Source organism: Panicum hallii, chromosome 3, assembly GCF_002211085.1.
Source record: "Panicum hallii strain FIL2 chromosome 3, PHallii_v3.1, whole genome shotgun sequence".
NCBI lineage: Eukaryota > Viridiplantae > Streptophyta > Magnoliopsida > Poales > Poaceae > Panicum > Panicum hallii.
Genome location: NC_038044.1, coordinates 1,890,322 through 1,900,974, shown reverse-complemented (window position 1 = coordinate 1,900,974; position 10,653 = coordinate 1,890,322). Strand labels below are relative to the sequence as shown.

The following is a 10,653-nucleotide window of genomic DNA, read 5'->3' as shown; positions in this document are numbered from 1 at the left end:
CCACCTTAGTAAGTCGATCGACAATTACCCAAACCGAGTCATGGCCGCTCTGGGTTCTTGGTAGACCGGTGATAAATTCATACTAATTTCGTCCCACTTCCATACTGGAATTGGCAATGGTTGGAGTAATCCACTGGGTTTCTGGTGCTCTGCCTTAACCCTTTTGCACACATCGCAATGAGCTACGAATCGAGCAATATCCCCCTTCATACCATTCCACCAATACTTCTCCTTAAGGTCCAGGTACATTTTCGTAGTGCCGGGGTGAATGGAATAAGTGGAGTTATGGGCTTCATCCAAGATGGTCCTGCGAAAATGACCTTGCTTAGGCACACATAATCTTTTCTTGAACCACAAGACTCCATCCTTATCTATCCTGAAATCTGGGGCTTTGCCTTCACTGTTGCGATCTTTAATCCATACCAATCTTTCATCCTCCATCTGAGCTTCCTTAATCTGGTCATCCAGGATGGGATGAACACTAAGATTGTGGTTGCAAGAGTGGCGTATAACCCTTAGGTTTAACTTCCTCATTTCTTCACTCAGCTCTGGGGCTTGCGTAACTAGGTGATGGCAATATGCTTTACGACTGAGCGCATCAGCCACCACATTAGCTTTTCCAGGGTGGTAATGAATTTCCAAATCATAGTCTTTGATCAACTCCAACCATCTTCTCTGCCTAAGGTTGAGATCTGACTGGGTAAAAATGTACTTCAGGCTCTTATGATCCGTGTAGATCTCACACTTGTTCCCGATTAGATAATGTCTCCAAATTTTGAGGGAATGCACCACCGCGGCTAACTCCAAGTCATGGGTGGGGTAGTTTTGCTCATGTATTCTCAACTGTCTTGAGGCATAAGCTACAACTCTTCCTTCTTGCATCAGCACACAACCCAATCCTTGTCGGGATGCGTCGCAATAAATGACAAAGCTCTTCTGATTATCTGGCAAGACTAACACCGGGGCAGAGGTTAGTCGCCTCTTCAACTCTCGAAAACTTCCCTCGCAAGCTTCAGACCAGACAAACTTTGTGTCCTTTCGGAGCAACTCGGTCATAGGCCGGGCTATCTTAGAGAAACCTTCTATGAATCTCCGGTAATAGCCGGCTAATCCCAAGAAACTCCTGATCTCCGAGACTGAGGTTGGTTGCTTCCATTCTGATACTGCCTTGACCTTTTCTGGGTCTACTTCAACACCTTCAGCTGTTAAGACGTGACCCAGGAAACTGACTCTCTGCATCCAGAATTCACACTTGCTAAACTTGGCATACAACTGGTGTTTTTCGAGCTTTCCCAGCACAACTCTAAGATGTTGTCCATGTTCCTCAGCACTCTTAGAGTAGACCAGTATGTCGTCTATGAATACCACGACAAACCGATCTAACTCCTCCATGAACACCTTATTCATGAGGGTCATGAAAAAGGCAGGGGCGTTAGTTAGACCAAAAGGCATCACTGTGAACTCATACTGGCCATAACGGGTCCTGAAGGCTGTCTTAGGGATGTCCTCTGGTCGCACTCTGAGCTGATGATAGCCTGATCTCAGATCTATCTTGGAGAAGAACTTAGCTCCCTTCAGTTGATCAAACAGGTCATCTATCCAGGGCAGAGGGTACTTGTTCTTGATGGTGACTGCATTCAGGTCACGGTAGTCCACACAAAGTCTCATGCTTCCATCTTTCTTCTTCACAAAGAGCACTGGGGCTCCCCATGGAGAAGCAGCAGGTCTAATAAATCCCTTTTGTTGGAGCTCCTCAAGCTGCTTCTTCAACTCCGCAAGCTCTGGGGCTGCTAACCGATAGGCATTCTTTGCTATAGGCTTGGTTCCGGGGACTAAGTCAATAGTGAACTCTACATCTCTTTCTGGAGGCATACCGGGTAGTTCATCTGGAAATACATTTGCGAATTCCTGAACTACTGGCACATCTTCTGGGGATTCTGCTTGAATGTGGTTCACCATGGAGTCTGGTAGGCTAGGCTGGATTAGGCATGTGACTGTTGACCCTTGGTGGTTGGTGACTGTCACTGCTCTCTCAGCACAGGCTATGTTTCCTCGGTGCTTGGTGAGCCAGTCCATACCAAGTATGACATCTATTCCTTTGGAAGCAAGGACTACTAGGTTGGCAAGAAATACTACCCCACTTAGGTTTATAGGGATATCTAAGACACCTAAGTGGCAAGGTATATGACCTTCAGGCGAACGTGTCATTAACGGCCTCTTAAGGGCTATAGTAGGTATATCATGCTTTTCCACAAAGTGGGAGGATATAAAGGAATGTGATGCTCCAGAATCAAAGAGTACTGAGGCTAGAGCTGATTGGACCAGAAACTCACCGAAAATCACTCCTGGTGCATCCTCTGCCTCTTCAGCATGCACATGGTTCACCTTCGCCTTGCCGAAGGACTGCTGCTGGCTCCTAGCTGGTGCTGTACGGTTGGTTCCCGTCGGCTGCTTTGGTCCTTGAACAGAGTTGGAGAAAATAGAAGGGGTCGGCTGATTGAGATACAGACAGTTGGCCCTGTAGTGTCCGACTTCGCGGCAGTGGAAACAGGCCTTCGCATTGGTCACTTGACTTCCGCCAGTCGGTTGGGTGCGGGAGGTATTCTGGGTCTGCATAACCGGAGCTGACTGGGCTGGCTTCTGGAAAGACCCGGGGTGCGTTTTGAATGAATTTGCACCCTGGCACCTCTGGCCTGAGTGAGCCGGATACTGAGTCTTCTGGAACTTCTCCATCTGCTGGGGTTTCTTGTTTTCAAATCGTCGTTTGCGCTCACTGAGTTCTGACTTCCTATTTCTCTCAGTGGTGATAGCCCTGTTGATCATGGCATTAAAGTCACTGTGGGTGGTGACTTCAACCAAGGTCCTGATTTCCGGGTTTAGTCCACCAAGAAAAGCTTCTTGCTTCTTCTCGTCATCATTGATATCCTCTGGTGCATAACGAGACAACTCCGTGAACTTATGAAGATACTCCGTCACATTCATACCACCTTGACGAAGCTTTCTGAACTCATCCCTCTTGAGCTTCATGACACTGCTGGGAATGTGATGTTCTCTGAAGCTCTTGACAAAGTCAGCCCATACCATCTCGTTAGCGTTTTCATTTATTTCCCGATAACTCTGCCACCAAGCAAGGGCTGGTCCCCTTAACTGTTGTACTGCGAGCAAAACTTTATCTCTGTCATCTGCATGAACCACCTCGAGCTTCATTTCAATCTCTCGCAGCCAATCATCTGCCTCAATAGGGTTATCAGATCCTCCAAACTTAGGTGGCTGCAAGCGGTTGAAATCTGCAATTCTGCTGCCATTGCCATGATGCATTGCAGGTCTATTGTTGCCAGGATTGCCTTGAGCTTGAGCTGTGAGAGTCGTCACAAGAACTTGAAGGAGTTGGTTCTGCTGCTGCAGTATGGCTGCCAGATCAATGGGTGCTGGGGCACGGGGAGGTGGCGGTGGTGGGTGTCCATTTCCTGGTGCTCCTGGGGCTACGTTCAAAGGGGTCTGGTTTCTTGGGTTGACTTCGTCACCGTCTTCCTGAGCATGGAGTCCCTGGACTCGACTCGAACGACGGGACATCTGCGGTCAAGAAGGGATAAGGTACGATTAGGTGGCTCTCCTAATTTATTACTAGGGTAGATTTGCATATATATATATATATATATATATAATAGCACACAACACAAACAAATCATTCAAGCACCAAGCATTCATTCAAACAAGCAGGGATACATGACACGACGGATTACAATAACGCGGCTCGACTTTTAAGGGTCGGCCGGGACGACTCGACTACTGGACCCTACAACACGGTCTTCGGGGTCATTGTTTCCGGGATCTCGGGGAGACGCGGGAGGCGTGGGCGGCACTGATTCGCAAATCCTCCTGCGCGGTTGGGACAAAGGGTACAGTGGGATCCCCTCCAGGATTGGTGGCTCCGCGGCGGTCCTGGGATGGCGTTCCTTGTGCTTGGCACGGTCCACTAGGTAAACACCCCTAAGGAGTTGGCTGTGGCGATCTGCCTGTTCCCTAAGGTTTTCTTCAGCCATGGCGAGGCGGCTTTCAGCTTCAGCCACTCGGGCTTCTGCCTGAGCTAAGGCCAGCTTAGCCTTATGCCAACGGGACTCCGCTCCCTCAGCACGCTGGATTAAATCTCTCACACGCTGATGCAGTTGGTCGCACAAATCGTCGAGGCTAAGCAAATAGCCAGACATAGCGACAACTGTGGGGTTCTTCTCTGTCCCTGCGGGACTTTCCAGGTTGCGGATCCTCGCTGCCCAAGCAGGACGGCTACGATCCAACGGTGGGAAGTACTTCATGGGCGTGGAACCCAAGTGCCATTCGAACATCTGGCATAGGTACCGCAGTGCCTTGCGAGCTGCAAGTTGAATGGTGTCAGGCATACGGGCTCCAGTGGCGGTGATGCTCCAGGGTTGCATTTCCAAGTATTTATCACTGGTGCCAATATGGACGGTGACCTCACAGCTTTCGGTGCCATGCTCCATGAACTCGCGACCCGCATACTCCGGTCATTCCGGAATACCCAGTCGCACCGTGGCAGCATAAAGCACCCTGGGAAATCCATCTTCGTTGATGCAGTAGGTGGTGGTCCAGTCATCCGCCATCTAACTTACAAAGGTAGGGTTAGCATAATAAGGATAAAGTTTTAAGGACTAATAGGGTCTCATGGATTGACCATCCTAGGGCTCCTACGGTCATCGTTACTACCGGTTCGTGTCCTACAGCCAAGCATGGCTCTGATACCACTTGAAACACCCCGGTCTAAACAACCGGAGCTAAACATATATTTAAACACCAGAAAGCAGTCTCTGGCGAAAATACATTACACAAGTGGTGCCACAGTCATACATAGCTTTATTTAATACGTTCGATTACAATAATAACATAAACTAGGAATACAACAATAGCGGTGATAAACGCGAGGGTAAACTCTTCATCTGACATGGTGGCTTCTACTGCGACGGCACCACTCCAGACTTGGGTATAGGGCACGAACTACTCGCCTTCCTCAGGCACAAAATCAGGATCCTCTGCAACAAGTCATAAACGGGTGAGTACAAAAGTACTCAGCAAGTTCCACCTCACCCTACGGGAGGGGAATGATATGCACGATGCACATTAATCACAATGCATTAGTAATGCAACTTAAGTTATACAACTCTTCCCGACACAACCCACAGTAGGTAGCTTACTAGTTGTCAGGACCACACCGTAGCCTGTCCATTCCGTGGACACGGACCATTCGAATGGATTCTACCCTCTGCAGAGGTCGTACACTGTACCCACAAGCTCGACTGCCCGAACGGACAACCGACATAGCCGACACCCAGCCGTGGTCACGCCCCAGCCCGGCCGCACAAACCCTCGGGCCCTGACCCCAATGGTCTATACCCGTGAACCATCCCTGCGACCGTCAGGCTAACCAGTGGGATTAGGCTAAGTCCGGCCCATAACGGAACCTGTGGTCGTACTAAAGTAAGCTAGGTGAGATGTCAAAACAACTCGGTCCTTATGGTTTACCAGGGCAGCAACCATTCCTCAACATGTCAACTCGAGCCTACCTCCACGGTAGCACTCACCTGCCAGTCTACCACCACGGTAGCGCCGGCTCCAACATACCCAGCTGCCCTAGCCTCAACCAAATCCCTTCATATCCTAGTCTCAACTCTGGATATGCATAACTACTCACATGCATGTATGAGCACACTCAATCACTCAAGCATCGGTATATGTAATCGATCCTAAACCAGAGCTACAACTAGACGTCCTCACATGGATGCAACCGCTCACGTAGGGGTCAATGAAACTTGCCTTCGCTTATGTACGCGTCGGCGGCGGCGGCTTCCTGCTCGTGGTACGGGTCTTCTGGCTCCGGCGCGCTGTACTGGCCTTCGTACTCCTTGGCCGGCTCCTCCTCGGTCACTCCGTGATCTACGGCGGAAACGGCGCAACCGGCAAACAACACAAGCAAGCTATAAAATAAGCTCAAATGGAGATGAAAATAGGAGAAATAGATAGTACATGATTTGAGGAGAGGGTCAACTGTTGGAGCTCCGTCTCGTGAGTGAACTGGGCTCGGGAGAAGTGGTTCAGCTGGCAAAGTGAAGCGGCTCGGTGTGTTAGGGCTGATGGTGGAGTTCATCACGGCCTCGCTCCTTTTATAGGCAAGGAGAGCAGCAGCGGCGTCGCACAGGGACGGCGACGGCGTGGGCTGCGGCAGCTCGCTGTCAGCTCAAACAGTGGCAGCATTGAAGACGCGAGCGTCGAGGCGGCAAAGCCGGCGAGGACGCTGCAGCGGCGTGGGCAAGGTGGGGACGCGGAGGTGGGCGGCACGGCGCGGTGCCGGCGGCAGTGCGCGGTCCCGTCGTGGGGCCGGTGTGTCGCGCGTGCACGAGCGAAAGCGAGCGTGGGTGGGGACGGCAGGGAGGTGCGTCGGCTTCCTTTTTAAATGAGGTGAGGCGGTTCGCGCGGCGGAAAAATATCTCGGCCGGCGCTGTGTGCGACGACCCTGATTTATGGCGAGGTGGAGTCTACCAACAGATGAATCACAACCTATATACTAAGTACTCCAGCTTAACCAGGAGACTAACACGTACCTTATTGGAGCGACAAAGTCACGAAGGAACGCACAACCTTAAGTGGCTAGTCCAACACTAAGCTTACCACAACTTATGTAACTTGCTCATAGGTGGATGGCAAAAGAAAGGGGGGGTCCTATTTATAGATCAAGGGGGATGGTGTTGCTAGTGAAGATAAAGAAAGCACCGGAGAAGGAAAACAGAGGGGAAAGGGAAATCGAATTCCCCAAGGACTTATGCGCAATTTCAGGAAACTGCAGAGGCTCATCTGTAAGGCGAAATTTCTCATCAATCCAAAACTCAAATGAAGAAATGCCCAAAACGAAAGTTGAAGAGTTTTTCGAACTCTACAACATTGCTTTAGGGCTCAAATTCAAAAACTCAAAACTTATGTTTTTACACATGAATTTTTGAATTGCTTTTGTCCTAAAGAGTAAAACTTTATAAAATTCAGGATCTAAATGCAAGCATTTATGACACGTCATGATGACGGGATAGACTCATCATAAATGTTGGATAGACATGTCATTATGACGGGATAGACTTGTGATAATGGTTGGATAGACATGTCATTATGACGGGATAGACTCGTCATAAATGTTGGATAGACATGTCATTATGACGGGATAGACTCGTCATAAATGTTGGATAGACATGTCATTATGACTCGTATTTTTACACTTTAGTCCTGAGTAAATTTAAAAGTTACTTTTTGTAAATCAATATTTGCATAAAAGGACTTGTACTTTTATAAAATTACGCAAACACCCTTACTTTGCATTTCTTTCAATAGTGATGAAAACTGGGATGTTACAGGCATCCAAAGTGCAATAGACAAAAGGATTAAGTGCATAAGAAGCAACTTGATCGAAATTTGGAACAAAGCATCCATTAGAGTTCTTTCATGCAGGGACATAGATAAAAGGGGTGGGAATATGTGTTGTTTGATCAGCTTTGCAATTACTTCGTCAAATGCCTGCACTGATGTGGACTGGCTTACAGTTGGGTAAACATCAGTACCCATAACAAGCGGACTCCTGCACATATAGTTTGGGTATATTTCAATTTTCAATTTAAATGTAAATAGCTTCTCAAATTACTTTAGCTAAATCTGCAGGTTCAACTTACAGTTTCTTGCACAGTTACATGTTACTTGTGACACAGCATCTCCTTTTGATCTTAAATATGGATGCTATATATTGGTTGAAAATGGAAGAAGACACAGGTTATTTCTGTCAGAACATCATTTTGGTCTTAGACATGGGTGATAAATTGTCCAAACAGCAGAAGAAGATGCAAATTCAAAAATCTTTCTCACAATAGAAATTTTACCAGACTTGGTAGCCGTTTGTTGAACATTAAAAGAAAAGGATTAAAAAGTTTAATACTCTTAGCAAAATGGTAGATTTTTTCATCTTCAGATCCCTCATTCTAAGTGAAATTTAGGAGTTTGCTTAGCACTCTAAATTAAAAAAGAAAAACACAGTTGGCTTCATGGAAAAAAATGCTATCTCCAAGAGAATAATTTGAAATAACACTCCATATCATCCATAGATAGTCAAAGGACGTACCTTTGGAAGAGGCCCTTCTGCAGCATTGTTATAGTCTGATGTGTGGATTGTCCTCCACAAACATCCAAGGTTCATGATCATTGTTATAGTCTGCTTAGGCCTTCAATCCTAACATGTATATTACTACAATTCTCAAGCACCTAGTCTGCTATTCAATACAATCAATATCTTAACTTTGTGACATCAAAAGGACCAGCTAGGTGAAAGGTCTACAATCCCGTGAGAATCCACACAGATTTCAGAAGAAAAAGAAAAGCCATTCCTCAAAAAACATCACAACAATGCCCTGTAGTGCACGTAATTTGGGAGTTAAATAAGAACTTGCTGTAGTAATATAAAAATTCTTAACCAATTTGCAGGATCTTAGCATTCTGAAAGAACTTGCTGTAGTAACATAAAAGCCAAAAACATGGTAATTGTTAACCAATTTGCAGGATTGTAGGGGGCCTAATATCTCCATTGCCTAACATCTCCATTGCCCACCTTTTCGTCTTGAATGTTAACACAGGCTAGCCAAATCAGGTAATTCTTGAGATAGCTCCTTCCAAATATAATATCAAAGACAGCAGCCGCATCCTGATCCCCGAAATACCGTAACACCTTGCTACTCCAGCAAGAGTATCCATAATATATTGCATAGGCAACGTATAGCAAAATCTGAATATTTGATTGTTCAGGAAAAAAAGAATAGTAGCACATGATATTTTACATGTCTAACTTTCACTGCTAATGAAACTTAACTCCAATTTGAAGCATACTATGTGGAATCGAACAGCTAAGGTAACAAAATGCATATGCATTTAGAAGTAGCAATGGGATTGGAGTAGTGTCTAATGATACGTTTTCTATCTATTCAGGCAAATATTTCAAAAACAAAATTATGGTGCTAATTACCCATGCATTGATAGATAATATTCTTAAGGTCGTTGACCCATTTAGGCATAGTACCATGATAGCTTCGAATTAATCACTATACCTAACCAGTATACAAAGGAACACCAAAGCAAAATTCAGAGTTAAGAAATATGATAATCACCAAGGTAGACAGTGTGTAACTTAAATTCACTGTTCAGATCTATTTAATGTTTGATTTTACATTTTCAGGTGGCTAGCATATGACCATAATAATGAGTTCTGTGTGCAAGAGAAAACTCACACCGACCTTTTCAAAAAGAAAGGAAAATTCACACTGAGATCTAAAGCTTTAAATTCACCAAAAAACATAAGTGCAAGATACACTGTCTGGTATCTACCAAAATGCCCTCATCCTGCTATAAAATTGAAATAGCTACAATACGCTCACAGCTAAATCAGAACAACCAGCACTGGAATCAAAATGTAAGAGGAACTCGTTTGTAGAGGAGAATGATAGTTGATCTCTTCAGACAAATTAAACAAGATCTATTCATGTTTCTATTCTTCAGACACAGAAAATAGCAAATGTGAAAAAAAAGGAAAAAGAACATAGAAGAAGATGAAACTGGTCAGACCACAATGCGACATCACAAATTGGCAAAGGTGGCACCTGTAGTATTGGAATAAGATAGTTATATTAGTGAGTTCAAATAACTAAGAATTGGAGCCTTGTTTTTTACTGCAAGTTATAGACCAGCATCTCCCCCCGTTCTAATCAATGGGGTTTCAGTATAAAAACATGGTAGAAGCAATACAAGTATACAGCAGAAAAAAAAAAACTTAGAATTTCTGAATATGGTTCAAAGCGATCTGAGTAACGAATTGTATGTTCGATTGAATAATCACCACTGACATTTAACTCACATTGCCACGCCAAATTTCTTCATGAAGTCAGAAGCAGTGGCATAATCAACAATAGGAGCAAGAAGGGACGGAGGGGGTAGTCGATAGCTTCTCTTACCTGAGCTCACATGGCTTGATTCTGATGGTGGCGAGACAACACGACTTAGTCCCACGAGGAGCCAGGGCCCGTGCTGGACGTGCTGGAGCACGGGCCTGGTCTAGCTTCTCCCATATAAATCTGCAATAATTAGATCCCAAAATAGTAGAATTCAATCCAATTTTAGTTAGTCTAGATTTTGTCCACTGATCAGCCCCGGTGGAAGCTCTTTTTGGCTCGCTAAGAGGCAACCAGAACGAGGTGGCCGTGAATCTCGATCCAGAGGCATTTACCCGATTCACACAACCACCAGGGATGGATGGTCAGCGTAGACCGACGGGCCTGTCTTACTCCACGCGCTGCGCCATGGCGAGACCCCTCGTGCTCAGCGCACCATGACAGCGAGGTCCATAGGGCAGGGGCTGGGGGCCGGAGATTTGCCAGTCCGGCGAGCGGGTATCGGCAGCAGCAGCGCATATCGTGCCGCCTTCGCAAGCCGCTGCGCTCCGACCCCGTCGATCTCAGCGGCGCAAGCCATGTCGATGCGGCGCTGAGGTTGGGATCGCTCGACGGGTCGTGGGCCGGGAGGCCAGCGTCGAGGGATGCCCGACCGTCTAGGATTTTGGGTTGCCAG

At 46.4% G+C, this 10,653-nt stretch overlaps 1 long non-coding RNA gene across 1 annotated transcript; it reads right to left on the bottom strand.

Moving 5' to 3' along the window:
* Window positions 1-4,799: 4,799 nt before the first annotated feature.
* On the bottom strand, window positions 4,800-7,399 carry LOC112887484. The gene is made up of 2 exons (XR_003227566.1): window positions 7,368-7,399; window positions 4,800-5,045 (listed from the first exon to the last, which is right to left on the bottom strand). It is a non-coding gene; the product is annotated as an uncharacterized LOC112887484 (long non-coding RNA).
* Window positions 7,400-10,653: the final 3,254 nt, after the last annotated feature.